Genomic DNA, 18,981 nt, shown 5'->3' on the forward strand with positions numbered 1-18,981 from the left:
CCTCACTATGTTGAAATTCTGTTAACGTGTACTCAAACACAACACATAACAAATAGCAGACTTATGAGATATGAGCAAATCATCTGCACACCACATATGTAACATTGAGGAGGTGTCAAACATTTAATCCTGCCTTCTGCCTTTTGCCTTTCCCTATATCTGATGAAGATGATGAAGTGGTTGACAATTGTGTATAAAGTAAAATCCCGGCATCTGAGATATCCCTCTGGAAGAGCCCAAGTTTACCTTATTTATGGATGGTTTTTGTTAAAGAGATGGACGAGGAATTCTGAGAGCGGCTTATGCTGTGTGCACCTAAGAAAGTGTTATGGAAGCCTCCTATTTATGCACTTCGGTGAACCGCAGGGTTTGCAACTGTAAAATATTTTATTACATTTGGCTCCAAATTTTAAACCAAGCACAGGGATGTATGGATTTTACTCGCTGCCAAGTACACTTGCTGCAGCAATACCGGAAGTAGTAGCTTGCTTTCCTTTCTTTTCCTTTTTAGGGGGTTAACACAGTCATGTGTCTACTGCCAATATGCAGGATTGCAGTTTCTCACCTGATGCACCCAAATCCTCCTACACTTTAGAAAGCATTTAAGACAATGGGAGTACACAAACCATAAGAATATCTTACATGTTTAAAAAGATGAAAAATAGCCCAAAATGCTCTTCTAGTCGAACTCCCCATGTAAGGCTGACTTGATGGAAAGGAAAGCCACTGTATATCTTGGTTGAGTAGCAAGACTCCTTGTAGGTGTTTAAAGGTCACGTGGGTAAGGATGGAGCCCCAGGCTCCAGGGAATGTGATCTGGAGGGGGTCATGTATTGTTGAAAGCAGTGCACAAATAAATATTAAGCCCAACAAGTCATACCGCATTTATTACCTCACAGAAACAGAATAAAACAGACCTCACATGATCAAAATATACAGCACTTTTTACAAGAACTGTAGAAAATTACGAGAGGTGTGTATTTCTGCATTTCGTGCATGAGTTACACTCGTTTGGCGTATTCACAAAAGTTTCCTAAAGAGACAGGTGTAACATACCCTTGTGATATGAATTTGGGTAAGTAAATAGTAGTCATAATAAAAACGAATCTCTTATTGGAATTTGATTTCCCAACTTCACAAAATTTGTAGTTAAATGTCCCCAATCACCTATTTGATACATTCCTTTCTTTAAACGTTCAACAGTGCAAATTAAGTTTAAAGCTAGGACATGAAGGGACTGGGCCCGGCAGGACTCGGGAGCGCAAGATGGCTGCACAGTATTGCAGTTCTGAGCTGGGTCCCCTTTTCCCTGGATGTTTTACTACCCCAGGTGACGCAGATCTTGCTGAAGTGAAAGTCCAACAGGGAGCCAACTGGTGCAGCCCGAACACGCATGGAGCCCCTAACGGTGAGTTAAATCCTGGCGACCTTCTGTACCCGCTTCTCATAGCCTGAGCGCAGTGTTGCACAGGTGCACACTGATCAACGCTGTGCGGAAGTTGTGGCTGTGCCTGGCTTCCTGGCAGAGGAGGAACAACTTTTCAGAGGGTTGCGGAATAACAAGGAGGCCACGTAGAACGGCAGGCCCCCGCGGCAGGCAACTGGTTAGAGGAGCCGAGGAAGACACAATGAACTGTAAGGTGGCGAGACCTCTGCGCTGACACATTTAGTGGCAACACTTGTCAGCATGGAGAGAGCGTCTAGTCCTGACTGAATTGCCCCTGAGTGCTGAAAGTTCTTTGAAAGGGGCCAGGTGGCACTTTGCTTTAGTGTCTGGGGACATGGTGTGCAAGGTAAAACACCCAGGAGCAATAGATTTAGGGAGGCAACATAGGTGACAAGAAGAAACGCACAGATTTCTTAACTCTCTGCAGAGAACAGGATAAGCCAGAGGGGGGTGTCTGCAGCAAGTTCTCTTTTTTTTTTTTTATTGTTTTAATCAGGGAAATCAAGAGAAACATTATTACACTGAAAAAGAATAGTAATACAAAGCAGAGGAAAAGGACCAAATAATCACTGCAAATTCCACATTATCAGAAACAACTATAAATCCCAAAGTACAGGGTAGAAAACACAGAGGATTACGACTACTTCATTAAATCTCATCAGTTTCCCAAATCGGGCCCCATACCCGGAGACCTCTTTTTTTGGCTCTTTTCCCTTTACATTTATAGAGTGCCTTCTCTAAGTTAAAAACATGGTGAAACCTTGCATACCATTCCTGAATGGCTTGTCACTGCTCCTAACTCTCTTGGATTAACCACCGGATCCTGCTGGGTGCGAAAAAGAACGCTTTGCTGTCTTGAGGGGGACACCACTTTTACCTGGACTGTGCAGAGCCGGGACTGCGAGGACCAGACTGCTCGCTGGTGACCGCAGCTGTTTCCTCTTCCCGACTCCTCCCCCTGAAGGTACTTGAAGCCTCGCGGCCCCCGCTTCGCGGGAGCTGCTCGTAGGCTTGTCACTGCTCCTAACTCTCTTGGATTAACCACCGGATCCTGCTGGGTGCGAAAAAGAACGCTTTGCTGTCTTGGGGGGGACACCACTTTTACCTGGATTGTGCAGAGCCGGGACCAGACTGCTCGCTGGTGACCGCAGCTGTTTCCTCTTCCCGACTCCTCCCCCTGAAGGTACTTGAAGCTTCGCGGCCCCCGCTTCGCGGGTGCCGCTCGTAGGCTTGTCACTGCTCCTAACTCTCTTGGATTAACCACCGGATCCTGCTGGGTGCGAAAAAGAACGCTTTGCTGTCTTGGGGGGGACACCACTTTTACCTGGACTGTGCAGAGCCGGGACTACGAGGACCAGACTGCTCGCTGGTGACCGCAGCTGTTTCCTCTTCCCGACTCCTCCCCCTGAAGGAACTTGAAGCCTCGCGGCCCCCGCTTCGCGGGAGCCGCTCGTAGGCTTGTCACTGCTCCTAACTCTCTTGGATTAACCACCGGATCCTGCTGGGCGTGAAAAAGAACGCTTTGCTGTCTTGGGGGGGACACCACTTTTACCTAGACTGTGCAGAGCCGGGACTGCGAGGACCAGACTGCTCGCTGGTGACCGCAGCTGTTTCCTCTTCCCGACTCCTCCCCCTGAAGGTACTTCAAGCCTCGCGGCCCCCGCTTCGCGGGAGCCGCTCGTAGGCTTGTCACTGCTCCTAACTCTCTTGGATTAACCACCGGATCCTGCTGGGTGCGAAAAAGAACGCTTTGCTGTCTTGGGGGGGACACCACTTTTACCTGGACTGTGCAGAGCCGGGACTGCGAGGACCAGACTGCTCGCTGGTGACCGCAGCTGTTTCCTCTTCCCGACTCCTCCCCCTGAAGGTACTTGAAGCCTCGCGGCCCCCGCTTCGCGGGAGCCGCTCGTAGGCTTGTCACTGCTCCTAACTCTCTTGGATTAACCACCGGATCCTGCTGGGTGCGAAAAAGAACACTTTGCTGTCTTGGGGGGGACACCACTTTTACCTGGACTGTGCAGAGCCGGGACTGCGAGGACCAGACTGCTCGCTGGTGACCGCAGCTGTTTCCTCTTCCCGACTCCTCCCCCTGAAGGTACTTGAAGCCTCGCGGCCCCCGCTTCGTGGGTGCCGCTCGTAGGCTTGTCACTGCTCCTAACTCTCTTGGATTAACCACCGGATCCTGCTGGGCGCGAAAAAGAACGCTTTGCTGTCTTGGGGGGGACACCACTTTTACCTAGACTGTGCAGAGCCGGGACTGCGAGGACCAGACTGCTCGCTGGTGACCGCAGCTGTTTCCTCTTCCCGACTCCTCCCCCTGAAGGTACTTGAAGCCTCGCGGCCCCCGCTTCGCGGGAGCCGCTCGTAGGCTTGTCACTGCTCCTAACTCTCTTGGATTAACCACCGGATCCTGCTGGGTGCGAAAAAGAACGCTTTGTTGTCTTGGGGGGGACACCACTTTTACCTGGACTGTGCAGAGCCGGGACTGCGAGGACCAGACTGCTCGCTGGTGACCGCAGCTGTTTCCTCTTCCCGACTCCTCCCCCTGAAGGTACTTGAAGCCTCGCGGCCCCCGCTTCGCGGGAGCCGCTCGTAGGCTTGTCACTGCTCCTAACTCTCATGGATTAACCACCGGATCCTGCTGGGTGTGAAAAAGAACGCTTTGCTGTCTTGGGGGGGACACCACTTTTACCTGGACTGTGCAGAGCCGGGACTGCGAGGACCAGACTGCTCGATGGTGACCGCAGCTGTTTCCTCTTCCCAACTCCTCCTCTTCCGGCCCCCTTCTCTAATTGTACAGTCCCGCCCCCGCGCGCTAGCGGGACGCGTGCGGGACGAAGGCCGGGGCGAAGACCGGGCAAAGAGCGGGCCGTTTGAGGCCGTTCGAGGACGGCCGAGGCAAGGCCAAGGCACCACATTGTCGCCAACTCCGGCATTTGGCAACGGAAGAAACATTTGACAATGTCGGCTAGAGAGACAAGAAGCAGATCCTTGCGGGTCGCAGGAGCGGCTAAAGGTACTCTAGACACTTACTTTGCTAAAGCTGGTTCACTTATAATCGACGAAATATCGATCCTTGAAAGGCGAATATCTCAAGAGATTGACTGGGTTAGAAGATCTTCTTTAGGTCCTCTTGCACTTGCTACCACGCCTGAGCAAACTGGTGCTCCTAAAATGGTATATTCTAGGGGGGAAAATGTTACACCTGAATTAGCTGACCTGTGCAGTCCTACTGCGATTACCACTGATTGCGAGATGTCTGCTATTACGGAGCTAAGCATTTTACCCCTTCCCTGCGTCAGGCCCCTTTCACCCCCCTCGAGCGCTTCCAAAACCCTCCCTATTGGCGATGTAAGTACCGAGAAACCCATCTCTAATGGTGAGTCATCTCGGAGGGCGAGGGAAGGAGCCATCCCCAAAAGAAAAACAAAGGTTGGCCCCACTGGAGGGCGAAAGGCGAATCTACCCAAACGTATTACTAAAAAGGAGCCCACTCACCAGATCTCTAAAAACAAGCCACTGAACCAATTTGGGAAAAATAGGCCACCATCTGCCTTAAACACGTCTGAGCCACCTCCCAACCTAAATCTCACAGTAGGAAATGAGCCCCCTACTCTCTTGGACATTCGAGTCCTCCTAAAGACAATCCTTAATCCTTTGGAGGACCGCATCTCCAAGATAGAATCACTTTTACTGAAAATTCATACGGGTCTCTCACATATAGTGGAGGGGAAGGAGATATCCAGTGCTAAGACCAGTAAGGAGAGCGAGAATAAATCCGTGTCTCTCTCTAAAAAAGGCTCACTTCTATCTCAGCCCATTTCATCACAAAAATCCCCTACACTTGTAATAGAGAATCCATTACCACGCAACCCAACATGTGCAAATACAAATTCCCAAGAAGCCCTGGCTATACTTCCAGCCGAGGCACCGACAATGGACCCACAGCGCAAGATAGTTAACCTTCCACCCCAGGCCATTCCATATGTAGTGATCCTAGCTGGCATTCCTGAACTTAACCCTTCTGCCAGAGAACCAGTGGGTGCATTAAAAAATAAGATTATCCATTGGCTGTCTAACAATAGACCCCTGCCCGAGGGCACACATAGTGAGGTCCTCATGGTGAGAAGAGTCCCCTGGGTAGGCACCTCTAGGAAGTCTATTCAGGGTGATTGCGTTGTGATCAACTTTAGGGACCCCGGCACTGTGAAGTACATCTGTAGCTGGCCCCGGAACACGCACGAGTCGCACATTCAAACCCTCCCACTGTCTTTCTTCTACCCCCTGGCAGGGTGCGAGGGGGAAGGGGAGGGTTGGGAACTCGTGCCTAGAAGGGACCGGAGGTGGAGACCCAATGTAAATAAAGCACACCCTAACTCTAGAATTACTGTGGATAATTACTTCCCCACATACAACAGGTTCAGTTACTTAGATAGGGTGGATTGACTGGGTAGGCAAGGTCTAGGCGAGGCGCGGGCTGTAAAAGCCCCTCATTAAATGATGTACAGCTAGACATTTCCTTACAGAACATTGGATCCAAGCAGACACAAATCAATTCGGACTCCTGTATGGTGGTTCCCACTCTTTCTACTACTGCAGTATTGGAGTGCCCACCACAGGATGAATTGTCCGAATATTTGAGGGTTCATTCCATGGTCACTCTTCCTCCAACTCCCAATCCCGAGAGGACTCAAGCCCCCCCTCTAAATATTTTATCTTGGAATGTGGCGGGCTTGTCAAATAAACTAAACTGCCCGGCTTGGAACAGCTTCATAGAGAATAAGGACATATGTCTTTTTCAAGAAACCTGGATGAGAGAAGATTTTACCCGCACTGGCTTCGCCGTCTTTTCTAAGAATGCCAAATGGAGTGGCAAAGGCCGCCCTTCTCGTGGTCTTGTAACTTGGATAGCCTCAGACTTAGGATGTAGGGCTGCCCCTTTGCTAGTAAATTCGGAGGATATTCTGGCTGTACTATTGGAGTGGCCAGGTCCGCACTGTCTCTTGGTAATAAATGTTTACTCAAGACCAGTCAGTATTTCGCAAGAATCCTGTACTATTGACGAGCTCGACCTCGCCCTAAATACACTTCCTGAGGGCACCCCTTACATAATTGGCGGAGATTTGAATTGCCACTTCGAACCACTCCTGGGCCCACTGGATGACTTGGCTCAGGAGGAAGATCTCGCCTGGTCCATACCACCGTCCCATCTACCAGCCCCAAGAGTGTGGTCCCCTCTGGCGGTACAAATTACATCTCTTACACTTAAACATGGGCTTAGGGCCTGCAATGGAAGGCTACCATCAGATATTCCCCCAAAATGCACCTTCCATAGAGAGGACAACACATCAAGACTTGACTATATTCTGGTCCCTCCGGCCCTGTGGTCACAAATAAGCGATTTCCGGGTATTACTAATAGAAGATAGCGACCACAACGCTCTGGAGCTCGTGCTATACTATTTCGGTCTGGAATCTAGGGAGAGGAACAGGGAGTCTCCCGATGTGGGGCTACTTCTCTCAAATAACAGACGCAGAATAAAGTGGGAGAATTTGGTAGCCAAACAAGGGCTGCTACCTAAGTTATATGCCCTACTTATTCCCATGTTAGAGAAGGCCAAAGCCCTAAACATTCACCCTAGTACGCCGGGATCACTCATTGATTTGGGGCAGCTACATGCAGATCTTAATATATCTACATCAGAAATTTTAACCAGTAAACCCAAAAGGGCCCCCAGCCCTATCCACGATCCCTCCTGGTATAATTCTGCATGTAGGAAGGCTAAAAGTGATCTCCTTTACACAATCAAGACAGGGCAGGGTCGGGCAGAAATTAGAGAGAGAAGATTGGCATACAAATCCCTAATCAAGAATGCTAAACTTGAATGGGAATATGATAAATGGGAGAAATTAATGAAATTCCTGGCATGCGGAGATTCCCGAAAATTCTGGCGCTGTGTAAACACAGGCTCAGAGGAGTTGGTCTCCGCGGTTGAACCTAACATCTCAACCAAGACCTGGCAGGATCACTTCCAGTCCCTATATATGTCACCAGAGGGGACCGGTGCTGATCCTGTCCAGGCAGAAATTAATATTTCATCGGGTCTGTCATTTTCATTTAAAGAAGTTAGAGCAGCTATCATGGGTCTGGCATCAGGAAAGGCACCGGGTCTGGATGGCTTTCCGGGAGACCTATTTAAGCAGGAACCCGAAGTGTGGGCACCCTATTTTACACTACTATTTAATTCTATCCTAGAGGGCATGGAGATACCTTATACTTGGCTGGGCGCAGAGATTGTCCCAATTTTTAAAAAGGGCTCGCCTCTGCTCACAGACAATTATAGACCAATTAGTCTTATAGATGTCCCCCAAAAATTGTTTGGTAGACTCATTCTCAACCATTTACAAGACTGGATTGAGGAATCAAGTATTATGAGCACATATCAGGCTGGTTTTAGAAGAAGTGTCTCTACCATTGACCAGATTTTTCGTTTAAATCTTATTTACTGGAAGACCGTTTTAATAGAGGGTGGCACCCTATATTCGGTCTTTGTTGATTTACGCGCTGCGTTTGATCTAGTGCCCAGGGACAAACTGTGGGCTGTCTTGGAAGATCTTGGCCTCCCAAACGATATATTAGTTATTATAAGAAGACTGCACTTGGGTAATTTCGCAAGGGTGACGTGCGGAAGAGGGGGCACCCTTACTGACCGTTTCCCCGTTGACAGGGGGGTCAGACAGGGTTGTGTGCTGGCACCGACTCTCTTCTGCCTCTTTGTTAACGGGGTGATCAGTCATTTGAATGCACTGGAAAATATTGATGCCCCTAGGCTTGGAGGCACGAGGGTACCCGCTATTCTTTTCGCGGACGATACCTTGTTGCTCTCCAAGTCCCCTATGGGCATTCAGCGGATCCTTGATGGATTCGCAAATTTTTGTGCGATTCGGGGTTTGGAGATCAATGCTTCTAAAACCAAGTATATGATCTTCAACCCCCCCCCCGAAAACACGCGCCAATCCCACTCTTGAGCCCTCCAGGCTGGAGAGGGTCTCCACATTTGAGTACTTGGGGATAACACTAAACGAGTCTATGTCCTGGGATTCGCATCGCACCAGGGCGAATCTGAAACTAACTCAAATGATAGGAGGACTGGCAAGGATGTCTCGAGGATTGACTTACCAGCCGTTTTCCCCTTGTTTACAAATTTATAAAATTCAGGCAAAAGGGGCAGTGACTTACGGAGCTGAACTATGGGGGCATACTGTTACCCAGACCATGCAGGTCACCGAGAATAATTTTCTCAGGCAACTAACATTCCTTCCGCCTAGTACTCCCCTCTTACCACTGAGACTCGATCTAGGCCTTAGACCAATTTCAGAAGAGTTGGGCCTTAAACCTCTATTGTATTGGCAAAAATTATGGTCTATACCAGAACTGTCCAATTACAGATCTGAGCTCCAGGAAATCATGAGACTTTGTAACCCTGTACGGTTTGCTTGGCTCAGGTATATTAAACAAACATGTGAGGCACTAGGCAGACAGAATCTTTGGTCTGATCCAGAAAACACTTGCCCCAGAACATCACGAAAGTCTCTTTCCAAAGCCTATTATGAATATCATTTACACGCTCTAATCAACAATACTGAGGAGAGGTCCCTAACGGGTAAATTTCTGGGGTCAAAAGACTCATATCTTCAAGAGCTTGTATACGACAACATTTGCCCCCCGCTCACCAGGAAGCTTTTTATGCAATGGCGGTACAACACCCTTCCTCTCAAGGTGTACACTGCTCGCTGGACAAATACTGAGACTTCTTTACAATGTCCAGCCTGCGCCTACCCGAGGGAGTGTGATTTACATATAATATTCTTCTGTCCAGCATATAGAAGAGCAAGAAAGTATTGGCTTGTCCCAATACTTAAAAACCTGGGCTTTAGGCGCTACCTCCCCGCATATAGGATTTTGAAAAGAGACTTGTCAGCCCCAATTGTATTGGCAGTTGCAAAATTTTTAACAGTAATGTGGCACAGCCGTAACCAATGCATTAAGTCATCATTAATTGAATGATTGTTTTATATTCTGGTCAATTGATTGTTTGTAAATTATTATTGTATTTATTCTCAAGAGTTTTATGTTGCAACCCTTTTATGGTCCGAGAGACCGAAATAAAGACAAAGTAAAGTAAAGCATCCTTCCAATGAGTTGCAATAATTAAACGAAGAATGGCAGAAGCCATGAAACAAAAATAAACTTGGGAAGAATCCAAACATAAGCTATCATCAATCCCAATTAAAATCAGAGTAGGAGTTAGTCGTGCTAGGCCACCAGTGACTTGATTAAGAAAATTCTCTATCTTTAATTTCAAGTTATCAAGCTGATTACACGCACTGAACATGTGAATCATATCTGCCGGACTGTGATTACATCTAGGGCAGCGATCAGTTTCCCTTTTCCCCCAGCTAAAGAGTTTAACAGGGGTATAATATAGCCTAAACAGGGTTTTAAAGTGTTGAGCTTTAAGGTTAGCTGCGAGAAATATTTTTTTTGACAAATCAAGAGACCTACAGATATCCACGTCTGGATCCCCCAGCAAACCTGCCCAAACACTTTCTGAGCTGGCAATATCGTCCTGATTGGTATTCAACAAAATTAAGTATAAATCCTTTACCCGTGGCTGCTTATGCCCAAGCCAATCAAGTATCGGAATATTTTCCAGTCCAGTTATTTGGGCCATTGCTATTTTAATAATCTCCCTGAGTTGTAAGTATTTGAAGAAGGTCTTGGTTTCCACCCCAAATTGAGCTTGAAGCTCTTCAAAGGATTTTAACTCAGATTGCTCGAATAGATCTCCAATTACATTTATGCCAGCCTGTTCCCAAGTTTTCCCTAGATTGTCATAAAATAAGGGTGGGAACATAGACGAGCGCCAAATAGCATGATATCTATGCAGCTTGGGGATCCTCAGAAGTTTACTTGTTTTATTCCAAACATTCCAGGCGGTTCTAACAATTTTGAACCGTGTTCTTTTATAATAACTCCCGTCTAGTTGCCTTAATAAAACACATGGTGCGAGATCCCCTAGGGCCAACTCATAGATAGAAGCGGGAGAGTCCCTACTATGAATCGCCGAGGTAGTTCCTACTCCAGTTTTAGGCCGAAACAAGCTAATCATTTGCTGCAAAGTAATAGCCCAAAAATAATATTGCATATGGGGGATTGCCAATCCGCCACGATTTTGTGGCAAAGTCAACAGCTTTATTGATCTTCTGATCTTTTTATACCCCCATATAAACTGAGAAAATATCCCTTCAATTTTTATAAAAAGTTCTTTGGGGGGTTCAATTGGGATACATCTGAAAAGGTAAAAAAATTTAGGGAACATAGTCATTTTAATGGTATTAGCACGTCCTATAATGGAAATGTATAGTGTATCTATACGCTTTAAATCAGTGTTAATCTTGGTTAACAGCTGTGCCAGATTAATGTCCCAGATAGTTGCTACCATCGCATTTATATTTATCCAAAGTAAATAGCCTCGGGGGACCTCCGAGCATCGTAAAACAGGGTATTATTAGAACAGACAATCTTGGTTTTAGCTGTATTCAGCCTGTAGCCAGATTGGCTACCGAATTCTAGTGCCAAAGGCTCTATACGGACCAATGCGGCCTGGGGGTCGGGGGTGACTATAGCAATGTCATCCGCATAGGCTATAAACTGAGAAAATATCCCTTCAATTTTTATAAAAAGTTCTTTGGGGGGTTCAATTGGGATACATCTGAAAAGGTAAAAAAATTTAGGGAACATAGTCATTTTAATGGTATTAGCACGTCCTATAATTGAAATGTATAGTGTATCTATACGCTTTAAATCAGTGTTAATCTTGGTTAACAGCTGTGCCAGATTAATGTCCCAGATAGTTGCTACCATCGCATTTATATTTATCCCTAAGTAAATAGCCTCGGGGGACCTCCGAGCATCGTAAAACAGGGTATTATTAGAACAGACAATCTTGGTTTTAGCTGTATTCAGCCTGTAGCCAGATTGGCTACCGAATTCTAGTGCCAAAGGCTCTATACGGACCAATGCGGCCTGGGGGTCGGGGGTGACTATAGCAATGTCATCCGCATAGGCTAAGACTTTAGTACTAAATCCCCTAACCACTATAGGTTTGATAGCCTGATCATTGAGCATAGCTCTGATTAAAGGATCTATATACAAAGCAAAAAGAATCAGGGAGCATGGACATCCCTGTCTAGGGCCACGTGAGATCTTAATTCTCCCGGATTCCATCCCCATCATTTGTATTTTTGCATAAGGTTGTATATACATGGCCTTTATAGCAGTCTGAATACGAGGGCCAAAACCATTAGTGTTTAAGATATGCCATAGGAAGGCCCACTCAACCTGATCAAAGGCTTTCTGAGCATCTAATAGAATCAGAGACATTTGACCCCCCGTCTGTTCAGTAATATCGAATAGAGAGATCACCCGACACACATGATCAGTTGTTCCGCGAGCAGGAATAAATCCATGCTGCCATGGGCTAACCAGGGAAGCTATTATTTTTGATAGTCTATTGGCTATAATTTTAGAATATAATTTCTCATCGGTATTTATCAAAGAGATTGGTCTATATGAAGCGGGATCTTCAGGTGGTTTCCCTTTTTTCAGAAAGGCAATTAAGTTGGTATCTTTCCAAGAATGAGGTGTGGTACCATGATATTGTACTGCTAAAAACAAGTCCAGTAACATATGCGCTAGCTCAGGCTGCAAAGCTTTATAGATTTCTATCGGAATTGCATCTGGGCCAGCAGCCTTGCCAGATGCCATAATCTGTAATGCCTCATTAACTTCAGCTAGTGTAATATCTTTTTCCAATTCCTGAATAATTGTAGGAGGAGTAATTAAGCGCTGCCCTGCTACTATTTGAGGATCAATCTCAGATTTATAGACATCACCATAAAATTCTGCGAAAACTTGAAGAATATCCTGAGGATCAGTTACTCTATTCCCATCCCGCCGTTTAACCTCCAGGATATTATTAGCAGCCATCCTCTGTTTCAATTTTAGTGCAAGGTGTCTTCCGGTCGTTTCCCCATATTCATAATTATCCCTAGTCCGTGTTTGATATACTTTAGCATTCCTATTATTATATATTCCATTTATTTTGGCTTTAACCCTTATCACTTCTAGTTCAATTAGCCTCGTTGCATCCTTCTGTTTGCTTTCAATAGTTCGGAGATGTAATTCCTCGTTCATAGAGAGATCAGCTATGAGTTGTTGCAAAGCCACCCTATACTCTTTCATAAGACGTCCAGCGAAACTAATGATTTCCCCCCTTAGGCATGCTTTAAACGTATCCCAAACAATTTCCCTGGATGCGCTATAACGATTTGCCTCAAAAAATTGCTTGGTCCAACTCCTAATATGATCAAAAAATCCTTCAGTTACCAAAAGTTTCCTATCGAAGGACCATTTGATAGGGCGATTCAAATGTTCCAAGAGCTCTAACTCGAGTATCAAAGGGTTATGATCTGATAGCATCTTTGGGAGTTTCCGTTTATTGGCGCGGTCTATAAGGGAGGTAGATATGAAGAAATAATCTAGCCTGACATATTTCTGAGGGGGACAGGAAAAGTAAGTATAACCAACATCTCCTACTACTTTACGAGTCCACACATCAACTAATCCATGGCTCCCTGCTAAGGCTTTAAGGGCCTTAAATACCCGTGGCTTCCTCCCATCATACCTTCCAAAGAAGATGTCCGATATGCCTAAATGGATATTAAAATCCCCACAAATTATAAGTGGAGAGGGCCAGGCTGCTAACTCAAGCTCCAACTCGGCCCATAAATCAGAGTCATCAAAGTTGGAGCCATAAATTGTGCACAGGGTTACTCTACAAGGTAGTAGAGCTATAGCCCATCTCCTCCACTTATCTGCTAGGGTTCGCTCCACCTCAGGCATCCGAGTGGAGGTGTGAATAGCCACTCCTCTTGTAGTGGTAGTCTGTCGTGAGCAGATCGTCTGCTTGAACCCGGGAATAATATTTAGCCCTCTCTTCTGGAAAGGTATATGGGTCTCTTGTTGGCAGATAACGTCCACCCCCATGAGCGAATAACTTCTGCAGATCTGTACCGTTTACCAGCATTGTTCAACCCCCCTATGTTCAAAGAACAGATTCTCAGCCTACCCATCATAGTAATTTTTATTCCGGTGCAGTGATTTTAAACATCCCAATAGCTCAATATCAAACAAACTTTGCCTCTTTTCTGATTTCCCTGGTTTCCCTGAACTTTTTACTCCACACCCTTCCCTTCCCACCCCACTCCCTAACCCTCGACTCCCCACCCAACCCACCCATCCCACCCGCCCTGTAAGTGAAGGCAACAGACCTGACAGGTCTGTGGTGGATGAATATTGTGCTCTCCCGAAAGTAAACAAAACTTAGCTAGCTAATGCCCCCTATTTATCCAAAATAGCACCTCCCATGACCAGAAAGCCCTATATTCCTATATTCTACCTGTCCTGCAGAAAGAGGGAACAAAGAGAAGGGAGGCAAAACAGGATATAATTAGATTAGTTACACCTAAGATTTAGCCTTCCCTCCTGTATCCAGAAACTCCTTTGCCTTTATCTCGGACGTAAAAAAGCTTGTAGTATCCCTCCAGATTACTTTTAAACGGGCGGGGTTTAAGAGGAAGGCCTGAGCTCCCTTCTCTTGAAAGGGCTTGATCATCTGGCGTAGACGCCACCGGCGTTCTACAGTGACATGGCAGAAGTCGGGTCTGACAAAAAAAGAAAACCCCTCAGCTTTTAATTGGGCTTCTGGTCTAGCTCTTTCAAATACACTCTGTCTTAGCAAAAAATTCCCAAAATAGACCAGTAACGCCCTGGGTTTGGCATCAGGTCGAGCAGGTTGACGGATGGAAAAAGGAACCCGGTGCGCCCTTTGTACCTCCTTATGCAAGTCCCAGCCAACCAGATCTGGCAAGGAGGTCTGCAATAATTGAGCAATATAGGTACAAGGATCAGACCCTTCCCTTCCCTCCGGAATACCCAAAAATCTCAGGTTATTCCTACGCTGGTAATTTTCCCCCTCCTCGAGCTTCCACTGAATGTCCATAAGTCGTGCCTCATGAGCATCCACTTGACCTTTGGAACCAGCAACCTCTAATTCCAAAACTTCTGTCCGAGTCTCAATATCGGTCATACGATCGCTTATATCCTTACAAGTCTTTGCGACCTTCCTGATTGCCCCTTGAAGTTTGCGATAGGCATTCTGTGACCTCTTGCTTTCCGTCCGGGATTCCTCTCGATGTGCAACCACACACTGCATAATTGACTCTAATGTTGGAGAAGCCGGATTAAGCACTGCTTCTGATCCATTGTTTAGATTAGGTTTAATAGTACCGATCAATTGGTCCCCAAGTGCATAATCCCAATTCAAGGTCGCCTGTTTTTGACCCTCAAGACTCTTAGGGCAAAGATTCAGAGATCGTACTGTTGCGGCAGACCCTGAAGCGGAGGGTAGCTTAGCCTTGTGTTGTGATTGCTGCTCATCGCTAGACAAGGTATCCCCGCCCGAATCAGAGCCAGCATCTGACCAAGTTGCATGAGAGAGAGAAAAAAAATAATTTGCCTCTGAATCTAGATCCTTATCCCAGTCCCGTCGTGGGGTCCGATGACCCCTGAAGCCCCCTTTACGATTTAACCCTTGGTCAGTCATCTGAGGGTGAGTACTCTGAGCTTTTTCCATCAAAACTTTGATCTGACCCGGCTGAAGCCCTGTTTTCAGATCAGGGGGTATAACGTGCGAGCTTTCCCCACCTTCCAGTGACTCCACCAAGTACCCCTGGATGGCTTCCTGAGCCTGATCGAGACAGAAATTCTGTTTATCTGTCACCGAAACATTGGTCCGAGGGTCTAGAGGTGAATTTCCTTCTCGCCGGCAGTTCTCCTCGAGAAGAGGCATGGGTGCTTCCTTAACCCGGCCATCCGTACCTAATTCCGTTTGCAGCAACAAATTAAGCGTAGGCTCCTTCTGCCCCTCTTTGCCCCCACTCGACTCCTTACCCGGTATCTTGGGGACGCCATCTCCTCCATCCAGCCTGTTACTTTTCCTGTTGGAGGGACCGGGAGCGCCGACAGCCTGAACGGCCTGCCCTCTGAGCAAATCAATTACTGACACCGAGGACCGGTGTGGCTGGGGCTGAGTGCCTCCACCCTTCCCCTTCCTGTCCACCGAGGTCTCCGTGAGAGCACCGAGCTTCTGCTTACGTCCGCAAACCGGGATGTCAGTTTCCAGAGGTAATGCTGATGGGCCCTGGCGATCCGCTGTGGCTCTGCCTTTTGTGATAGACTTTGACCCCATGGTACAAACAGAGACTGAAGCGACGGCTGGCAGGCGGGAGGCGCAGAGCCTCTCAACGCGCTCCAAACGAAGAAGCAGCTGTTCCGTGTATCGGGCTAACGCTGAAGCCCAGCTGCGTAAGTTGCTTGTATCGCCTCAGAATTCTTTTACCATTGAATTGCTGTCTTTGTGATAACGCTCGGGGGGGGTCCCTCATCCTTGTGTTAGGGACATCAGCATAGCATTGCAGATAGTACATCTACATCCTTTCGGGAGAGCACAACCGGCTGGCGCACCTCACTCCTCACTCAGCCGCCATCTTGCCTCTCCTCCTTCTTCTCATTCTCCTGCAGCAAGTTCTCTTTGAGTATTTGGAGCCAGCACCAGCCGGAAGTGCAGCACAGACTTAGAATTGAAAACAAATAAAGATTCGGGCAGTGGGTAGGTCGGTTCAGTCCACAATGGATGGGGCGCGCTGAGAGAATCAAAAGTGTAGAGCATAGACGCGACAACAAACACAATGACTGCAGCGGAGTCCTGAGTGACGAAGATTGACTACATGGTCACAGATTTGGCAAACTTCAAAGCCTGCAGCAGTGCACTGTATACATTAATTTAAAGTTGAACTTCCACTGGAACTCCTGGATACTCATCACAGAGGAGCAATTCTTCAAGTGCTGGGGCGCCTTCCCTGCTACCTCCAGGCTCTGTGCTAGATGAGGTGGAAAATGTACTCAGGGACCTGTTGGAGCTGCAGGTGGAGCCAGGCAGTGCTTATGTTTTTTAACATAATAAGTGGTGTGGCCAAAAGTTTGTCTAGAAGCCCATGACCAGAACTGTCATAGGTCAGGATGCCGAATACCAAAGCTGCCTAGTCTTGATTCAACCTCATGCCTCTTTTTAAAAAAAAAATGTGTTTATTGAAGTTTTCAATGTCATATAACAGAGTTGCATAACAGGCTGTGCATACGACATGCATTGCGATAAAAAAAATTTTAAAAAAAGAATAAAACTCAAACCATTAGAAAAATAATGATAAATCTGTCAAGGTACAATTGGAGATCAGACAATGCAATAATCACAATATAGTGGATCCATTCTGCACGTTCAACGTAAACAGGTCAAGTAACAGGATAGCCCAATATTTTAAATAATCATACATTATCCCGTGACGTCAGCAGGGCTGCAGGTCAACAAGTAGTCTTGCAAAGGGGACCAGATGTCAGTAGGCCTGGATGTGACCGGCAGTTCTTCAGCATATAATTCCAGTTGTTCGCGACAATAAGCCATATCTTTAATCCATTCACTCATTTTTGGAGCAAATTTGCTATCCCACGTAAACAGAATTCGCCGTTTGGCGAGCAGGACGGCCACTCTAACAAACCTACCCCTAGTGCCCTTCAGTTGAGGGACATGGCCGAGGAGGCACACCGTGGGCGTGCACTGTACAGAAATGTTCGTCATAGTGCGCAAGCATGCAATAACATTTTCCCAGTATGTAGATACGAGACCACACCACCAAGCAAGATGGATAAAATCTACATTGGATTGACCAGACCTCTTGCACTGATCTGAATCTCTGAGGCCTATTTTATAAAGTTTCGCAGGGGTATGATAAATTTGATGAAGAAATTTAAAATGAATAATACGCAGGTTGCCATTCGGCGTGAGACGGCCTGTCAATGCGCAAATCTGTTCCCATTCTTTCTGAAGAAGTGGGGGGGCCACTATCGCGTTCCATCTCTCCAAACTATTATCTGGACCACGCACCGTCTCCGCCTGCACCACCTTGTATAATTTAGTGATCATCTTCTTCCTTGATGGGACGACAAGCAGCAGTTGGAGCGACTGGAGTGTAGCGGGTTCAGCTGGGAAATCGGGGTAATGGTCTGTAAGCGCACGCTTCAGGCGAAAGCAAGAGTACTGAAACAGTGGGGTGGGGTTGGGAATATAGTCTAAGTCGGCCCCGGTGAGGTAGGTGCCCCCAGGAAATAAGTATCTCATATGCGTGATGCCAGCCTTTCTTAGCTCTTGTAAAGGCCCTCGTTCTCGCGCAACAGATAACGCTGCATGCCCGACCAGAGGTAATGCAGGAGCGTACAGTCGGAGTTTATGCGTACGTTTACCGATCGCCTGCCAGGCTGCTATAGTGACGTTAATAGAATTAATTTCTGATTGGGGCGTGCGCCGATGAGTGTGCGTGAGGACGCCCTCAAGTGGGACAGGGTGTGCATCTCCGTCCTCTACCGCAATGTGCGGGATATAATTGTGCCCCCGATACCAATAATAAGCGTATTGTGCCTGCGCGCAGAGATAATACACCTGGAAATCAGGAGCAGCGAATCCTCCTATATCATAAGGAAGCGAAAGGATGTGCCAGCCAATATGAGGCTGTTTGCCCCCCCATACCAATTTCAGAAGCTGGGTTTGCACTGTTTTGAAAAAATGCTGGGTGAGTGTGATCGGGATATTACAAAACAGGTATAGAAACCGCGGGAGAATGACCATTTTTATTACCGCGATGCGGTCTGCAAGAGTCAGCGGGAGCCGGGTCCACTTTTCCACCTGTTGCACCAAATTACTAAATGCCGGGCCATAGTTCTCTCTGATCACAGTGTCAGGGTCGCGATGGACCCAGACACCAAGGTACTTAACCGGGTCCGCAGTCCATATCAGAGGGTATTCCAGCGGGGGCGGAACCGTGCCCGGCGTCAGTGGAATAATGACGGATTTCTCCCAATTGATTTGAAGTCCGGAGAAGAGCCCGAACCGGACATATCCTCGAAGAACTGGAGATAGATGTGTTTGGGGATCTTGGACAAAGAGGACCATGTCATCAGCGTACATGGAAATACCAACCGTCGGTGGTGAAAATTGAGAGCCGCCGCTCTATGACATTGTCGGATTTTGCACGCCAGCGGTTCTAACACTAGGGCAAAAAGAAGGGGAGACAAGGGGGACCCCTGTCTCATGCCGCGTTCTATAGGGAAAGGTTCGGATGTGAGGCCACCCACAAGCACCCTCGCCGATGCATCTGTGTACAGAACCTGTATCCACCATGTCAGAATAAAAGGAAATCCCATTCTATGCAGGATATGTATCATATATTTCCATTCTATGGAGTCAAATGCTTTGGCCGCGTCAAGCATGACCGCGGCCGCAGCTAAGTCGGGATTGAGCA

This window comes from Triturus cristatus, chromosome 4_1 (assembly GCF_964204655.1).
Source record: "Triturus cristatus chromosome 4_1, aTriCri1.1, whole genome shotgun sequence".
In the NCBI taxonomy this organism is placed as follows: Eukaryota; Metazoa; Chordata; class Amphibia; order Caudata; family Salamandridae; genus Triturus; species Triturus cristatus.